Source organism: Xiphophorus hellerii, chromosome 17 (genome assembly GCF_003331165.1).
Source record: "Xiphophorus hellerii strain 12219 chromosome 17, Xiphophorus_hellerii-4.1, whole genome shotgun sequence".
NCBI lineage: Eukaryota > Metazoa > Chordata > Actinopteri > Cyprinodontiformes > Poeciliidae > Xiphophorus > Xiphophorus hellerii.
This window is the reverse complement of record NC_045688.1, coordinates 20,297,748-20,317,756: the sequence shown is the minus strand read 5'-3', so window position 1 is coordinate 20,317,756 and position 20,009 is coordinate 20,297,748. Positions and strand designations below refer to the sequence as shown.

Here is a 20,009-nt window from a genome sequence, read left to right as displayed (position 1 = left end):
CAATGACATAATAAAGGAAAGCAATGAAAAGTTGGAATACAGACTTAAATCAATTATTTTTCAGTTTTTAGAGGCAACCCTAAATGGATGGGTTTTTAACCTTGATTTAAGGCAGTGCTTCTCAATTCCGGTCCTCAGGCCCCCCCTGCCCTGCATGTTTTAGGTGTTTCACTGCTGCCACACAGGCTTCTGCAGTACTTGATACCTGCAGAACAGGTAATGCAATCATTTGGATCAGCTGTTCTGAAATAGGGGTACAGCTAAAACATGCAGAGCAGGGGGGGCTGAGAACTGGAATTGAGAAGCACTGATTTAAGGGAACTCATTGTTTCAGCAGTTTTGAATCTAATCTAAGTCTAAGATTAGTGGAGCATACTCTTTTAAAAGTGACATGTCTATATAAGGGTGACATGTTCTGTTCAATTTGACATATTTCTTGTGCTAGTGATTCAACACATTATTGTTGAAAACATTTACACAATAATTGTTTCTCTACACAGTTGTAGCAAACAAAACTGAACAGTTTACACAGTTTAACAAACCCACTTATCTGGACAGAGCAGGCAGAACTATGAGGATCATATTCTTCGATTTCTTCAGAACTTTTAGCTTACTTCAAGTGAGTGATATGGGTTTACCGTAACAGGATAAGTAATTAAGTAATTACTACTACTTCAAACAACAAAGGCTAATAAAAAACAACTCAACAGTGTTTAACGTACTGTATAAAATCCACATGATGCTCATGTATTCATTTAGATTAAACTCTCCATTACATCATGGAGGGTCATCCAACTTAAATTAATTTGAAGTAATTACTAACAGCAAACTTTAACTACACAATCCTGACATTCTTGCAATCATTTCCTATGTTGAACGCTTCTACATTTTGGCTACAACTCCCCCAATATTTATTGAAGATGTGTCTAGTCATTTTTAAAACATTTTTAGATATATATTAATGGCTGTTTTTTAACTTTTCTATTTGTTTCCCCTTACTTTTTATGTTTTATATTGAAATTCATAATTCTTCTAATTATTACTAAAAACATCTCAAAACGTGTTCTTCATTAATACCACGTGGCATCATCATTCCTGTGTTATCCCAGTATTTTTCTGACTGCCTGCTAGCTTAATGTTGGATTCCCCTACTCGGACTCACACTTACACACTCCTGCCCTCTTGCCTGCATGAAACGTTCCTTCTTCGTGAACATTTCCTTTCCTTCTTACCGGGGTAATCTGACCGACAGGGGGCTCCCCATAAAATTGTTTTGTTTTTTGTTTTAAATAGAAATTTAGAAAAATTGGGGCCCTGTCAATTACAAAATTAATCATATTGTGTTTTCAAAAATTGTTTTTAGCAGTAAAAATAAATGTTACCACTCCCAGACCAAAAAGCACAGGTTCATATTTGCCCTGAACACCTCCTGGATCTGCATGAATTGGTTCGTTCCTGCTTGGCACACTTGACGGTGTTCAGCAGAAGTCAGTGGAAGACAAGAACAGCTGTGGAAGTTACTACGCTTCCAAAAAAAATTATAGTCAGGTTTTCAAAAAAATAGAGAGAGAAAAAGACAAGTGTCAATTTGTAACAGTTTTTTCCTCCGAGAGAGGAAAGTAGACTGTGTGAGATTATTAACCACAGGTTTTCCCCCAGTCTATTGTAAGCCTGGGAGCCCGCCATGCTTTGCTAGCCGCAAAGTGTCTCTGTTGCTCTGAGCATTTCACTAGCGGAGCAGATTTATTCCTAAAGGATAGGTTTCTAATAAATAGGTTTATACACTGCCTGGCCAAAAAAAAAGCCGCCACCTGGATTTAACTAAGCAAATAGGTACAAGCCTCCTATTGGATAAGTACTGCATAGGCGATTATCTTTCAGCTGGCAACAAGTTATTTAACCCCAGCTGATGCAATGAGTAACTCCTCATTTCTTAAACAACCATGGCAAAAGACACATCCTGTGGTCGTGGAAAAGACGTTAGTCTGTTTAAGAAGGGTCAAATCATTGGCATGCATCAAGCAGAGAAAACATCTAAGAAGATTGCAGAAACTACTAGAATTGGGTTAAGAACTGTCCAACGCATCATTAAAAACTGGAAGGATGGTGGGGAACCATCGTCTTCCAGGAAGAAATGTGGTCGGAAAAAAATCCTGAATGATCGTGATCGGCGATTACTTAAACATTTGGTCAAATCAAATCGAAGAAAAACAACAGCAGAACTCAGGAGTATGTTTAATTGTGAACGCAAAAGCATTTCCACACGCACAATGCGAAGGGAACTCAAAGGGTTGGGATTGAACAGCTGTGTAGCCGTAAGAAAACCTCTAATCAGTAAGGCTAACCAGAAAAAAAGGCATCAGTTTGCTAGGGAGCATAAAGATTGGACTCTGGAGGAATGGAAGAGGGTCATGTGGTCTGATGAGTCCAGATTTACCCTGTTCCAGAGTGATGGGCGCATCAGGGTAAGAAGAGAGGCAGGTGAAGTGATGCACCCATCATGCCTAGTGCCTACTGTACAAGCCTGTGGGGGCAGTGCTATGATCTGGGGTTGCTGCAGTTGGTCAGGTCTAGGTTCAGCAACATTGTGTGCCCAAAGAATGAGGTCAGCTGACTACCTGAATATACTGAATGACCAGGTTATTCCATCAATGGATTTTGTCTTCCCAAATGGAATGGGCATATTCCAAGATGACAATGCCAGGATTCATCGGGCTCACATTGTGAAAGAGTGGTTCAGGGAGCATGAGACATCTTTTTCACACATGGATTGGCCACCACAGAGTCCAGACCTTAACCCCATTGAGAATCTTTGGGATGTGCTGGAGAAGGCTTTGCGCAGTGGTCAGACTCTCCCATCATCAATACAAGATCTTGGTGAAAGATTAATGCAACACTGGATGGAAATCAATCTTGTGACACTGCAGAAGCTTATTGAAACAATGCAACAGCGAATGCGGGCTGTAATCAAAGCTAAAGGCGGTCCAACAAAATATTAGAGAGTGTGACCATCTTTTGGTGGCGACTTTTTTTTTGGCCAGGCAGTGTAGTTTATAGTTAATTGCCTCGCGCGCTACTGCTGCTTTACCTCACTTTACCTCACCGCGGATTGCAAGCACCTCCTTTCACTCAAACTGGACATAGGCTGACCTGTGTGGATATTTACATCAACTTCCTGTGAGGAATTATGTTTCTTTTATAGAAATCAAGGTTGAAGTTTAAAACCCACCGTGTATGCTCTGGTTACGCAGCTCTATGTGAACCGCAGTAATAACTTGTAGCGGCTCTTTCAGAGATTAAGCAAATGGTGAGAATGATTTATCTTTGTGATCGAACAATTATGTGCAACGTTTACATTTCAACAACACCCAGCGTGTGGCTCTGTATCTGTCTGCACTAATAAAGTTTATGTATGTGGTCCCGGTTGGTCGGAGAGTTAGTGGTTAACAAACCAGTGCTAACCTCATCATTCAGGTTAGCCCGGTGAGGAGGTTTTGGGCTCGCCTCGTAGTCACGTATCACGCTGGTTCTATATTATTTTATTATCATTTTTAGTATTATTTTTCTGGTTACACGATGCATCAAACCATATCAAATGCTTTGTAAACTTAGTCAGCCAGTGTTAATGCACGTGGATCCCATAAACTCGAGCAACATTTTCTGGGACTCTTATTATTAAAAACTCAACAGACACGAAATGGAAGAGCTACTAAAGCCACATTAGCAGCATAAAATTAAATCTCCCGTTTATTGCGCATCTCTGTGCAGTGCAGCGGATTTAACTCATCATGCAGGGCCGGTCCAAGGCTGTATGAGGCCTTGAGCAGAATTTGACTTAAGGGCCCCTCTTGCTGCTAAAAACATCCACATCTCTAACACTTCTGTGTTAGATTTAGTGAAATCTGGGAGTAGTTTAATTGGCAAACCTAAAAAGCTATAAATTATAATTGCAGTTTATGAATTTGTATTTGTGAACAAACAAAGCTCAAACTCTAAGATTAAACTCATAGCATCAGATTGTTGCTATGGTAACAAAACAATCTAACTATGAAGATTGTTCTTTGAAGTTTTACAAAGTAAACTTGCCAGCTCCTTTAAATCTTACATCTAAATGTTAAACAATTTAAAATCTTTTATGTATGCTGAAACAATTAAATCAAATTTAATTGCAGCATTGATATTCTCAATAAATAAATGTTACATTTATATATCTGTATATCTCATCTATATATATTAGCATTTATGGGGCCCTGAAGCCCTGAGGGGCCTGATGGAGCTACTGACTTAATTTGGATTAAACAGAAGTGCAAATAATTGATCCATCCATCCATCCATCTTCTTCCGCTTATCCGAGGTCGGGTCGCGGGGGTAGCAGCTTCAGAAGGGAGGCCCAGACTTCCCTCTCCCCAGCCACTTCTTCTAGCTCCTCCGGGGGAATCCCGAGGCGTTCCCAGGCCAGCCGAGAGACATAGTCCCTCCAGCGTGTCCTGGGTCTTCCCCGGGGCCTCCTCCCGGTGGGACGTGCCCGGAACACCTCACCAGGGAGGCGTCCAGGAGGCATCCTGACCAGATGCCCGAGCCACCTCAACTGGCTCCTCTCGATGTGAAGGAGCAGCGGCTCTACTCTGAGTCCCTCCCGGATGACTGAGCTTCTCACCCTATCTCTAAGGGAGAGCCCAGCCACCCTACGGAGAAAACCCATTTCGGCCGCTTGTATCCGCGATCTCGTTCTTTCGGTCATGACCCAAAGCTCATGACCATAGATGAGGGTGGGAACGTAGATCGACCGGTAAATCGAGAGCTTCGCTTTTTGGCTCAGCTCTCTCTTCACCACGACGGACCGGTACAGCGCCCGCTTGACAGCAGACGCTGCGCCAATCCGCCTGTCGATCTCCCGCTCCCTTCTTCCCCCATTCGTGAACAAGATCCCGAGATACTTAAACTCCTCCACTTGGGGCAGGACACCCCCCCTGACCCGGAGAAGGCACTCTACCCTTTTCCGGCTCAAGACCATGGCCTCGGATTTGGAGGCACTGATCCCCATCCCGGCCGCTTCACACTCGGCTGCGAACCGCTCCAGCGAGAGTTGTAGATCACGATCTGATGAAGCCAAAAGGACCACATCGTCTGCGAAAAGCAGAGATGAGATCCTAAGGCCACCAAATCGGATCCCCTCAACACCTTGGCTGCGCCTAGAAATTCTGTCCATGAAAGTGATGAACAGAATCGGTGACAAAGGGCAGCCCTGGCGGAGTCCAACTCTCACCGGAAACGAGCCCGACTTACTGCCGGCAATGCGGACCAGACTCTGACACCGGTCATACAGGGACCTGACAGCCCGTATCAAAGGGCCCGGTACCCCATACTCCCGGAGAACCCCCCACAGGGCTCCCCGAGGGACACGGTCGAACGCCTTCTCCAAGTCCACAAAACACATGTAGACTGGTTGGGCGAACTCCCATGCACCCTCCAGGACCCTGCCGAGGGTGTAGAGCTGGTCCAGCGTTCCACGACCAGGACGAAAACCACACTGCTCTTCCTGAATCCGAGGTTCGACTATCCGACGGACCCTCCTCTCCAGGACCCCTGAATAGACCTTGCCAGGGAGGCTAAAGAGTGTGACCCCTCTATAATTGGAGCACACCCTCCGGTCCCCCTTTTTGAACAGGGGGACCACCACCCCAGTCTGCCAATCCAGGGGAACTGCCCCCGATGTCCATGCGACATTGCAGAGTCGCGTCAACCAACACAACCCTACAACATCCAGAGCCTTAAGGAACTCCGGGCGGATCTCATCCACCCCCGGGGCCTTGCCACCGAGGAGCTTTTTAACCACCTCGGCGACCTCGCCCCCAGAGATTGGAGAGCCCAACCCAGAGTCCCCAGGCTCCGCTTCCTCAGTGGAAGGCATGTTGGTGGGATTGAGGAGGTCTTCGAAGTACTCTGCCCACCGGCCCACAACGTCCCGAGTAGAGGTCAGCAGCACACCATCCCCACTATAAACAGTGTTGGTGCTGCACCGCTTCCCCCCCCTGAGACGCCGGATGGTGGACCAGAATCGCCTCGAAGCCGTACGGAAGTCTTTCTCCATGGCCTCTCCAAACTCCTCCCACGCCCGAGTTTTTGCCTCAGCAACCGCCCGAGCCGCATGCCGCTTCGCCCGCCGGTACCCATCAGCTGCTTCCGGAGTCCCACAGGCCAAAAAGGCCCGATAGGACTCCTTCTTCAGCCTGACGGCATCCCTCACCGAAGGTGTCCACCAGCGGGTTCGAGGGTTGCCGCCGCGACAGGCACCGACAACCTTGCGGCCACAGCTCCGATCGGCCGCCTTGACAATGGAGGCACAGAACACGGTCCACTCAGACTCCATGTCCCCCACCTCCCCCGGGACGTGTTCGAAGTTTTGCCGGAGATGGGAGTTAAAGCTCCGTCTCACAGGGGATTCCGCCAGACGTTCCCAGCAGACCCTCACAACACGTTTGGGCCTGCCAGGTCTGACCGGCTTTCGCCCCCACCACCGGAGCCAACTCACCACCAGGTAGTGGTCAGTGGACAGCTCCGCACCTCTCTTCACCCGAGTGTCCAAGACATACGGCCGCAGATCCGATGAAACGATGACAAAGTCGATCATCGAACTGCGGCCTAGGGTGTCCTGGTGCCAAGTGCACATATGGACACCCTTATGCTTGAACATGGTGTTCGTTATGGACAATCCATGGCGAGCACAGAAGTCCAGCAACAGAACACCGCTCGAGTTCAGGTCGGGCGGGCCGTTCCTCCCAACCACGCCCCTCCAGGTCTCACTGTCATTGCCCACGTGAGCGTTGAAGTCCCCCAGCAGAACAAGGGAGTCCCCAGGAGGAGCACTCTCCAGTACCCCCTCTAAGGACTCCAAAAAGGGTGGGTAATCTGAACTGTCGTTCGGCCCGTAAGCACAAACGACAGTCAGAACCCGTCCCCCCACCCGTAGGCGGAGGGATGCTACCCTCTCGTTCACCGGGGTAAACCCCAACGTACAGGCGCCGAGATGGGGAGCAACAAGTATGCCCACTCCTGCCCGACGCCTCTCACCTTGGGCAACTCCAGAGTGGAAGTATGTCCAGCCCCTCTCAAGGAGACTGGTTCCAGAACCAGAGCCGTGCGTCGAGGTGAGACCGACTATTTCTAGCCGGAACCTCTCGACCCCACGCACTAGCTCCGGCTCCTTCCCCACCAGAGAGGTGACATTCCACGTCCCAAGAGCCAGTTTCTGCAACCGAGGATCGGACCGCCAGGGTCCCCTCCCTCTGCTGCCACCCATCCCACACTGCACCCGACCCCTTTGGCCCCTCCCACGGGTGGTGGGCCCATGGGAGGGGGGGCCCATGTTTCCTCTTCGGGCTGAGCCCGGCCGGGCTCCATGGGTAAAAGCCCGGCCACCAGACGCTCGCCATCGTGCCCCCCCTCCAGGCCTGGCTCCAGAGTGGGGCCCCGGTGACCCGCGTCCGGGCGAGGGAACACCAAGTCCAAAGTTTTCCTTCATCATTGGGGTCAAATAATTGATATTCATTTTAATTGTATTGTTTGATTTGTTGTTTTTAAGACTAGTTGTGTCAGGGTGCATTGCTGCACAAATTAGTGTGATAAATTTATGACATCACTGAATCCCCGCCCACTCTGAGAAAATGTGCCTCCTAGTGGTCGGGTGAGGGAACGGCACAAGAGCGTTGATGATGGCGACGGGTGGCAATACATCAGGTTCCACATTTGTCATGAGGCCGGAGCGGCGCTGAGCTGCGAGTGCCATTCGAGGCTGCTTGCAGCTTTAAATATGTTTTGATATTCTTCTCATAAAATTTTGATTAAAATTTCTAATTCCATTGTTATAGTCCATGTCATTTTTATTATGGTATTTTCCGCACTATAAGACGCACCAAAAAACTTCAATTTTCACAAAAGCCGACAGTCGCCTTATAATCCGGTGCGCCTTATATATGGACCAATATTGAGCAACAACAGGTCTCGCAACTACAGTAAGCAGCCGCCGACTTCATTTTCCCCCCTAGAAGAAGAAGCGCGCGGTGCACGCTGGGTTTTGTGTAAAGACCCCAAAATGGCTCCTATCAAGAGACACGTTTATGACACAGATTTTAAGCTCAAGGCGATCAGTCACACAGTAGAACACGGGAATAGAGCAGCAGCCAGAGAATTTAACATGAACGAATCAATGGTGCGGAAGTGGATATATATTGTGATTGCACTAACGTTTGATTTACTGTAACAGTATCAGACTGTTTTTTACGTGTTTATTGAATCGAGGAAAAGTTCCCCTCCATTATATGTTATACCTTGCTGTTGTTAAAAGATAAACTGTGTCACGAAAATACCACGTCACTTACTTTACCTCGGGGAAAATAATAAAACAGCTGTTTATTCATTTTGGGAATGAACGGAGTTTTCAGAACGCTGGTTTGTAATCTATTAAAGTTTGACTGACCTATCTGACTGTTTTGTTGACATTCCCTTTAGCGCAGTTCCATCTAATGGATGCATAGCATAACCCCAGCCTCTACTGTAGCGTCTATTCTATGCGCCTTATAATGCGGTGCGCCTTATATATGAAAAAAGTTGTAAAATAGGCCATTCATTAAAGGTGCGCCTTATAATGTGGTGCGCCTTATAGTGCGGAAAATACGGGTACATGGTTTCTGTAATGACAAAAAAGATTATAGACTGACTGACTGGCGAGAAATGAAGCTTCTTTTTTCTCTTGTTGCCATGGTGAAACATGTTATCTGATGAAGTCTTCTTCTATACTTGCACTCATGCTTAACTCAGGGGTAACTTGACTCAGAATTGAGCTACCTATTAGATATCTTCTGTTCTGAAACTGAAAACCCAGATTATCACAGAGCTGGGTAGGTTTATTAAGAGATATCCCAGTAGTTGACAGTAAAACAAACAAACAAACAAAAAAAACAACACTGAATGCTTTGACAACTGTTAGCAACATCAGCAACACAGCTATTGTCAGTTCAATCAGCTTCCACCTGTACAGCAGATTCAACAGTATCTAATGCCATTGTACCAAAGCTACTGAATTCAACTCTTCCATTAGAAATGAATAGTGAGATGGATCTCATCTTCTATATCTTTATAAATTACTTGGAAAATTAAATTAACTCATTTTTACTAGTTACAGATATCAATTTGCAGTGATGGCATAGTTACTTTGAAAAAGTAACTTTAATCGGATTACTGATTACTCCTTGAAAAAGTAACTTTGATTACTGACTACTTGATTTGGAAAGTAACTAAGTTACATTAAAAGTAACTTTTTTAGTTACTTTCAGCAGCTGCTAACAACAACGCTGTGAAAATTACATTGATCTTTGCCAATACTTAATTGTAAGCTATTTTATAATGGTAACATCAACAATGTGTCTCCACTTATAATGTTGAACTGAAGGGGAGATTTTTTAATGGTTACAGTACAAAAAAACCCAACGTTAGTAATTTGTGCATGTTTTTGTGTGGTCCACTATTGTCTGGAAAACTCTAAGAAGGATTTTAACCCAGCCTCCAGGTTGTGCGTTACGGCCCTGCATTTGGTGTCAGAGCGCAGCGCACAGAGCTCCTCCTGCGGCTCCACAATTCAGATGGCTGCTACACAGATTTGTGACACTTATCTTAATATTAATAATTATAATGGCGTTTAGTTGCACAACTTTACGGACTCGTTCATTCGTGGCTGTTTTCACGTTTATTGAGCTGTTCATATTAGTCTCGATGTTTCCAATGTTCTGTATAGCTCGACGTAATTCACAGGTAATATATTAACTTGACATTAACAAAGACACAGCGGGACGGATCATCCGGGAAATGATGGGCAGGGAGAGCCTGACTAAAACTAATTGGAGGTCAGACACATTCTGGGGTTTCTGTCTGCTTATTTCCAAGCCCAAATGAGCAACTTCACGTTCAAAAACGAGCCCAAAAAGCGCAACCCACGACTCATTAAATTTGCTAGCGACTTAAAAAAAACAAAAAACAGCTCACAGCCACTTATAATAATCGGACTTGGAGACAGAAACTCAAAATAGTTCCTGTTTTTCTACCAACAAAATCTCCCTCTTCCCTCCATTATTTACGTTTCCGTCGCTGCTGATACTGTCGCATAAAAACGGCGATCACTCAACAAGATGCGTAGAGGACATAAAATTAAATTCCAAAAGAAAATAGTAATGCAAAATGATTTTGATAAGTAACTACTGGATATGAAATAGCAACGCGTTAGATTACTCGTTACTGAAAAAAGTGGTCCGATGTCAATTTGTAATTTATCATAAAATAAACTTCCAACATGTTTCACAGATTGGTCCTCCAAATCTCCACACAGTTAGACAGCAGGAGCCAACCTAAGACAGCCCTGAGCAAAATGCTAACCCAAGTGTTCATCACAGAGTTGACCCACATGAAGAACGCCTGCAGTTTCTTTTGCAATCTGCTCTCTGATCTTTGGAAGAAGCTTTGATGCTACCACAGAAACTCCTCAGCTGTCACTTTGTCTCTGTAGACAGTAATTTGTGACAGCTGTGGGGTAGTGGCCTTTTCAGTTTTATCTGCTTTCAAGAACCACAAGTCTTAGTTCTACATTGTTTTGTTTTGTTTTCACCTGCACGCTTGGTTGTCTGCTGTAGAATGTATTGTTTGAAGTGAGTGTACTGAAAAATGAAAAACCCTGCTTTGTTTGAATCTTGGTCATGGTATATTCAGGCAGTTAGCCTATTTTGTTTGAAACAAAAAATGAAAAAACAAAAACACACTACCTTTTTTTAAAAATTTTTTTTGTTTATTAAGCCAAAACGAAAACTTGGATAACAAAATGTTACCTACTTAACCTGCTGGGTTGATGAGGCTGTTGAGTCCATTCTGTAATAGGAATCTACAGCATAAACACAGGAAGGCTAACTTTATCTGAGTAACATACAGTATATATCCATACATGATAAACAACAGTTTATCATGTTGTGTTTGACTGGTGTAATTTTACATAATGTCATACTGCGTTACTGTTGGGTGTGATTTTTTTTTTAAAAGAGTAAGGTTAGTCTGGTTTGCTTCCCATCTGGAAAAAGAAAAGAGCACAGTGGGAGAGAGTCAAACATAACTTCCAAAGGACCTGTTTGTACCCTCAACATTTCTATCCAGAAGACTTTGAGTCATCCGTACTAGCAAAACTGACAAGGGCTCCAACAGATGATCATTACCTTCAAAATCTAAAAGCAAGTGAAGTGCTGACAGTTTTTATCCGCAAAGAATCCTGCTGCTGCCGTCTAGAGAGTGAAAACTGCTGGAAGAAATATCAGAGACAGGCAGCACTGTAAGATCTTTTAAATGCTAACGGGGCTCTGCAACAGTAGTACTGGTGGCACTACTGCCATACCATTTACAGTTCAGACGAAGAACGGACCCTGTTAACAAGCCGGAAACAGAGCTATAGAAATACTTACGGGATCACACAGTCCAATCAGCGGTATGTGTCATTCATTGTTTCATTTCAGAAGTTGAAGGTGGCAACAGCAGCAAAACATCAGCTCCTATGGTCAACTCTGTCGTCTTCCTGAATTTGATCGCCCTCATCTTCACTACGTCTTGTGATTTCTACATTGCCATTGATTTCAACACGCTCCGGTTCAATTTGAAAAGGCTTAAAGACATTACTCATAGCTGTTTACCCAGAATCCATTGCAGTGTGAACAACATGGCAGCATTTGTGTGACAATATTTTATTAAAAAATATAAAAACTAAACAACCTACAGTATTATTACTGTATTGTTTTACATCTGAAATAAATATTTCTCAAATAAAGTCTATTGTTACAACTAGTCATGGATCCCTTTAAGTTACAAGACTAAATCCTAAATCATTACAATAGATTCAAAAAGGGGACTACAAAATAGAGATCCACTAATCACATTGTCCATTTAGAAAAAAACAAATCCATTCTAATTGAAAACAATTATGTTCAACAAGAATTACATCAACAACCTCTTGTTCATATATTATTTGGACGGTAGGGCCAGCACTCCCAGCCTGTGGAGTTTATGGAGAACACAGTCTCTGTTTGTTTGGCCAGAACAGGAAGCTGTGCTGTCTGACCTCCTAACATTTAGAAAAACACTTCATCTCCTCCCTCTTTCACTTAGCTCAGCCAATGGCTTTGTCTGCCTGAATCACATCTGTCAATCTTGGACTGTTGTCAAGCATGGACTGAGTGTTATCAGTCCATGCCTGGGGAATGGGCTGGAAGGGGAAATATTCAGGCCCCGGAGAAAGGAGCTTCATATTTCTTCATTGTTATGAAAAAACACGAGAATGATGATGCCCTCATTCAGTCCCTTATGTGTATTAGCATTTGTGATAGAGTGGCAGTGATGTCAACAAAGAGAGAGTACAAATTTAAGGCAATTACCACCTTTATTTAATATGCAGTCAGGACCTTGATGCCCATCTTGCACTATAATAGACCTTTTATACAACATAGTTCTTGCATTATCCAGCAGTCTTGAGCCACAAAAAGACCTTACTTGTGAGGGAGGCAGCTGTGACCACAAAGCTCCCTTCATCTACACTCCAACCTCACAGACGAGCACTCTGTGGGCAGGCAGAATAAGGGTCTGATTGATGTAGCCTCTTTTAACAGACCTGTAGAACTTTCTTTACTTGATTAAACAAACCAGATTCTGGAGGTGGGCTGGAAGAACTGCATTCTAACATGCAAAAATGTCCAATGAAAGCTGGTTTTCATCCTGACAGCATCAGAAAGTCTCAGCCACAGTATGAAAATATTTGAGTTTGACTCCATTAATGCCAGTTGTGAACTGTTTGTCTTGGTCTGGTTGTGTTGGGACAGATAAAAACAGGCTCCAACTATCATGGCAGAACCAGCAAGTTTGAGAGACTGCTGGAGAGTCAAAGACTCAAAGCAGATGGTGTTAGTATCCCGGCTTGTTGAGTTGTTTTTCAGTTTGATTTGACTTTAGTTTCATTATTATTTTGTGTTAGTTTCTTTTGATTAGTCTTGTTAATGCCTTTCCTTTTTTCAGTCCTTTATTTATTTATTTTGAACATGATAGTAGTATAAAATCATGCACAAGAATAAGGAATGCAAAAGACAGATTTTTGTTGTAACACAGTAATCTTAACATGCTCGAAAAGGAATATTTATTTATAATTTATAATATTTTCAGATGGACCCTCATTAATATATCAAATCAAAAATAAAATTAAACAAGTTAATTACAATTCAATTTTATGTGGGTTTACATATGTCTAAGTATATGCATCCACACATACTTGCGCACCCCTTCATACCTACACACTCATATGCGTTAGCCTCAATTTACACATACACATTAGTGCTATCTCACCCATATTTTTATATCTTGTGAAAATGACCTCCTTATTTCCATCCATCCATTTTCTAACACCCTTGTCCCTAGTGGGGTCAGGAGGGGTGCTGGTGCCCATCTCCAGCAAACGTTTTGGGCGAGAGGCGGGGTTCACCCTGGACAGGTCACCAGTCTGTTGCAGGGCAACACAGAGACAGACAGGACAAACAACCATGCACACACACACTCACACCTAGGGAGAGTTTAGAGAGAACAATTAACCTGACAGTCATGTTTTTGGACTGAGTACCTGGAGAGAACCCAGCATGCACAAGGAGAACATGCAAACTCCAAGCAGAAAGACCCCTGGCCGGGAATCAAACCCAGGACCTTCTTACTGCAAGGCAACAGTGCTACTAACTGCACCACTGTACAGCCGACCTCCTTATATTTCCTTTTAAATTGTATTAAATTTTGACTCCTTATTTAACTTGTTCCATAACTTTACCCCATAAATCAGGGGTCAGGAACATTTTTGACTCAGAGAGCCATGAAAGCAAAATATTTGGAAATTTATTTCAGTGAGAGCCATATAATATATTTTAAGACTGAATTCAACTAAATGTGAGTATAATAAGCCTCTGAATTTATTTTTTTAAATAATGTTGTTATAATACTCACCATTAATGTGACTTCTGGTGCTGCATGAATTTGCTGATGGCTTTGTAGTCTGGTTGGTACTTGGTAAGGTTAAGCTTCATGCAAGCGTTGAGGCTTTCATCTGTTAAACGTGATCGTAGGTTGGACTTGATGTTGTTAAGATGTGAGAATGACTACTCACATGCATACGTAGATCCAAACATGGTGCTGCTCAGTAGCTCTTGGCACGCTTTCTTTCTGCTGTCTCCCGCCGGGTATTTTGACGCAAAGGTAGCATGGCGTGTGTCGAAGTGCCGCTTTACTTCGACACACGCCGATGACCGTTTCATCGACGCAATTTTGTCATTGCAAATTAGACACATCGCAGAACCTGCTCTCTCCACAAAGGCAAATTCTTTGGTCCATTCGTCCTGAAATGTATGATACTCCTCGTCTTTTTTTCTTTTCGCCATCTTCTTCGTCGAAGGGTTAGCTTTGAGCTAATGCCCGAGCAGACTGATTCAAAAGGGGGCATTTACTTGTTTACCCAGCAACAGCCAACGTAGGCTATTATCATCCAATTAAAATAATGGACTGCTCCTGCAGCCAATAGCAAGCCTGAACAGGACATGAGCGGTGGAAAATCAATGGATGGATAAAAACTTGTTTTACTCCATCCAAATTAAATTTTTTATGTTTTATCTGCGAGCCAGATGCAATCATCAAAAGAGCCACACCTGGCTCGCGAGCCATACGTTCCCGACCCCTGCCATAAATTGAAATACAAAAGCTCTTTCTTGTTGTTCGTAAACTACGAATCCTTAAGTTTGAGTAACCCCTTAAGTTATATCCCCCTTCTCTTTCATAAAACATGTTCTGTATGAGCTCAGGTAGCAGTTTATTAGATGCCTTAAACATAATTTCAGCAATTTTAAATTCCACCAGCTCTTGAAATTTAAGAATTCTTGTTTTTAAGAATAACAGGTTTGTATGCTCATAATAACCAACATTATGAATTATTCTAATGGCTCGTTTATGTAGGATACTTAGAGGATGTAAAGAGCATTTGTAATTAATTCCCCACACTTCTGAACAATATGTTAAATATGGCATAATCAGAGAGTTAAATAGAATATGAAGTGATATATTATTCAAAATATGTCTAGCCTAAGCCAGGATATGCTTCTACTTAATTTGTTCTGTAAATGTTTAATATGAGGTTTCCAACTGATTTTGTCATCTATTATTACACCAAGAAACTTATTAACATATAACCTTTCTAGAGTTAGTTGGTGGACACAAATGCAGCAGATGAAGGCACAGAGTAGATTTTGTAATAGTTAATTAACAAATGAAGAACAAAAAGACTTACAGTCAAAAACCATGGAGAACACAGGAAACATAGGAAGCCAGAAATGAGCAAAACAGGAACCCAAAATGACAATGGTGAATGGATGGGAAAATAATATGAGTAGACGAGAGAAACCGGCGAGGAGTGACTGATGATAAGGTGCACTGGGGAGACTGAATGCTGAACAAAAGACTTAGGCTGATGAGCTAACAGGTTGCAGGTGTAAGGAAAGAGCAGCATGCAGACTGAGTAGAGGGAGAGAGAAAGTGGGACAGGGGGTGAGGGAGAGTGCACTGGGGACTAGGAAATAAATCTAACACTAAAGAATAACTAGACTAAAGAAACATAATTATTTGCCGCATGTCTTCCCCTCTCTCATTACCCTCCTTCCTGTCGAACTACTTTCAAATAAAGGCCACGAGAGCCAACTAAACCTTAAAAAACAAACAAACAAATAAAAAATTAATAAACATGAACTAGAATCACTGAAAAAGATTCTAGTTCATTCATGACAAATTTTGTTTGTTTGTCTATGGAAAAATTCATAGACAAACATACACTACTTAGCAGTAGTCAGTATGGATTCAGAGCAAATCAGTCAACATCACTAGCCCTAACTGACTTAATAGAAGAAATTAGCAATGCAACGGATGGTCAGAAATTAGCTGTAGGGGTATTCATAGATCTAAAGAAAGCTTTTGACACAATAAATTATGATATCTTAATTAAAAAATGAGAAAGTTATGGAATTCGGGAGTAGTTTTGAACTGGATGAGGAGTTATTGAAAGAGCAGAAAACAATCTGTGAAAATTGGAGATATTGAATCTGATTGTCTGGAGATTGTATGTGGGATACCTCAAGGATCAGTACTGGGGCCAATTTTATTTAATTTGTATATAAACGACATAAGCAAAGTGTGTAATGTATTAAAATTTGTGTTATTTGCTGACGACACAAATATTCTAGTCTCTGGTGAAAACTTACAACGACTTCTTTCCATAATTGCCTCAGAAATCAGTAAATGAAAGAAATGGTTTGACAATAGCGCTGTTGCCTTGCAGCAAGAAGGTCCTGGGTTCGATTCCCGGCCCGGGGTCTTTCTGCACGGAGTTCTCATGTTCTCCCTGTGCATGCGTGGGTTCTCTCCAGGTACTCCGGAGTTCAAATTCAAGTTCAGACAGAGGGTTTAACTACACATAGTGACAGTTGGCTGAACTTCCTTAGACAGACAACCTTTACCAATTAGCAAAATATGGGCGACGGTGGCTCAGGAAGTAGGATTTGTCCTGTAACTGGTGGGCTGCCCTTTCAAACACCTCACTCTGTTCATCTTAATTGCTATGTCTTTCAAGTGCATTTCAGCTTACTTTCCCTGGTTTGTTTGCCGATGGTGGTCAGAGGGCCCAGTGGTACCAGTTGTATGACAAGCTGTCCCAGGACAACTGTGGCTACAATGTAATAGCTCACCACCATCAGTGTATGAATGTATGTGAGAATGGATGAATGACTGAGTGTAGTGTGAAACACTTTGGAGTTCTCTGGACTAGATGAATGCCTATACCAGTACAGGTCATGTTAGTCAGGCAGTTAGTCTTTTAATCAACTGATTGGTCACAATCAGTTGATCACAATCAATTGATTGTGATCAGTAGGTAATCACAATCACTTACCGACCACTTTATTAAGTACACTCGTCCAAGTGTTCATTAATGCAAATGTTGAATCAGCCAGTCACATGGCAGCAAGTCAATGGACCTTACCACAGGGGCCGCTTTTCATTGGCTGATGCCCATTCTCCATGGTAGTCTCACAAACACGCACGTGGTAAGTACATCATAATGGCAGAACTGATACAACTTCTACACCTTGAAGCCTGTCTGCTACACAGTCTTACGTTAGCTAAACAGATCAATATGCAATGTGTACTGTATCTGACATACACTAAACATTGTATTTTAGCAGAAAAGGCTTTGGACTAAACTGTTACTCATGTTAGCCACTCTAGCACCAAGTACAGCGTATCAGACCTAGGCACACTCAAACATTTGCCAACAAACCACAGGAATCACCCACTGTTTTCAAAAGTAACCTACAAAACGATGAATGCCCGACTTACCCAGCCTTGCAAGAACAATAGGCATCAGTGATCTTGTCCACAGCTATATTGATGTAGAGGGTGTGTGGATCTGCCGTTTTCCCCATCGAGCGAAAGCATTTTGCTGTAACGTGCACAATGTTGGAGGCATCGTGTGGCTCAAACACCTGGATCTCATCCAGAAAAGATGACATGAACTTCTTAGTTCCTCTGTCCATTGTAGTAGCTGATATATTGTGAAAATCCGGTAGAAATGATGCACTAATCGAGTCAGAAATACACTGCAGAGAATCAGTCGAAGTGGAAGACGCCATGTTTACATAGAAACAACCCGCCGCGAGGCTTTCTTTGTAAGACTTGCAGCCACGTGGGATTTCTAGGTTGGTTGTGGGCAGAGCTTGGTAAGGTCCATGCATTTAGGCATGTAGACATGGCTAAGATGACCTTCTATAATTCAAACCAAGCATCAGAATGGGGAAGATAGGTGATTTAACCCCTTAACCTGAGTGTGGGATGATTGTTAGTGCCAGACTGGCTGGTCTGAGTATTTCAGAAACTGCTGATCTATTGGGATTTTCACGAATAACTACCTCTAGGGTTGATAGAGAAAGGTCTGAAAAAGATAAAATACCCAGTGAGCGACAGTTCTGTGGGTGCAAATGCCTTGCTGATGCCAGAGGTCAGAAGAGAATGGCCAGACTGGTTTGAGCTGATAGAATGGCAACAATAACTCAAATAACCACTCATTGCAACTGAGGTATGCAGAATAGCATCTCTGAAATTATGGCATTGTGTCAATGCCATAGCCTGATGCTGACTATGTCCATCCCTTTATGAACATACAGTAGATGGCTACTTCCAGCAGGATAACACACCTTGTCATAAAGCGCGAATCATCTCAGACTGGTTTCTTGAACATGACAATGAGTTCACTGTACTCAAATGGCCTCCACCTTAACTAGATCCCAATCCAATAGAGAACCTTTGCGATGTGGTGGAACGGAAGATTTGCATCGTGGATATGCAGCCGACAAAACTGGAGCAACTGTGTGATGCCATCATGTCAATATGGACATGATAGCATCCATACTTTCTGAGAAATGTTTCCAGTACCTTGTTGAATCTATGCCACAAAGGATTAAGGCAGTTCTGAAGGCAAAAGGAGGTCCAACCTGGTACTAGCAAGGTGTACCTAATAAAGTGGCTGGTGAGTGTATTTAGAATTCCGTTGCGCTGTGTGTAAGAGGAACTGTGTGTGTATGCTCTAAATTGGTCCTGCTTTTTAACTGCTTTGAGATCACATATGTTGACAATTTGATGCAGTTGAAACCCAAAGTTTACATACACCAAACAAAAAAAGACACATTCACCTTCTGTTCCCTCTGTAAGAAGTTAAATCAGATCAAACTTCTCTGGTCAGTCAGAAGTAACAAAATTAGTCATATTTGCTCAATGCCACAGTAATAAGACAAAATGTCAGACATTTATTTATTAATCAGAAGTTTACATAGAGAATAATTACTATGTCTTTAAACAATAAGGAAAAGCCCAGATGATAATGTCATGGCCTTGGAAACGTCTGGTTAACAAATGTAATTGGAGGGATTGTTTTTGGGAAAAAGCTTTACCAGATCTAAATAACAAGTCTTTAGTAAGTGGGAGCAGAGATAACTGATCAACAGAGCCCTTTAACTACTGGGCTCTGTTCAAATTCAAGTTCAAATCTTTTGAACTTGAATTTAAAACAGACAATCATGGGAATGTGGATTCATGTCAATCATGTGAATGTGGGTTCATACACATGATTGTCTGTCAATGAAGACAATCATGTATCTTCATCCACATGATGAAGACACTTCATGTGGATGTGTCACAGTTCATATCAAACTGTGACAACTTTAATGTTATCACAGTTGGATATGAACCATTGGTCTTATGCTCCAAGCCCAGCATCTCTCATGACTGCTGTGTCAAGTAAAGTGGAATTTGGCCTCCATTCCATGGGAAATCCAGATTTAAAGAGTACGGTACTTAAAAAATGATCTGTTGAAATAATAACGTGCTATGTAAAACTCTGAAATGTAATTACAACCGGCTTTAAGTAAAAGAAGATTGTGAAGCAGCATTATGTACTGGTAATTTTAACTGCAGTACAGTTATGATCACATGTTTGATGTATTTGTAATCAGAAAATAAGCAACTGCAATCAAAGGGTAATATAGGTTGTTGATGTGCTAGAAACAGAGGAGAGTGCGCTCATTGACGGGGACAGGATGTGTGTGAGCCGAGACAAAACAGGAACTAAGAAGGAACTGGTGCTGATCGCAGGGCCCCCAGGAAGCAGATGGCAGAGGAATAAAATAAAAAAAAATTAAAAAAAGAATTCAAACTGCTGGGAGTGTGCAGACTATGAGATGGAAGGTGACCTTTGAGCAGCCTCGGGTCATGAGTAGTGCCTAGAATTCCATTAAAGACAGGTCTGGCTGGTCAAAGGTAAAATTCACCTCAGTCTCCTTCTACAGGCTGCCATTGGCTAGACTTTGGGCGTC

General features: G+C 42.8%; 1 protein-coding gene across 2 annotated transcripts in view; it reads right to left on the bottom strand.

Annotated features, from left to right (window-relative positions):
* Nucleotides 1–20,009, bottom strand: part of tmem178bb (transmembrane protein 178Bb) — a 72,932-nt gene that overhangs the window by 16,562 nt on the left and 36,361 nt on the right. The window lies entirely within an intron of this gene.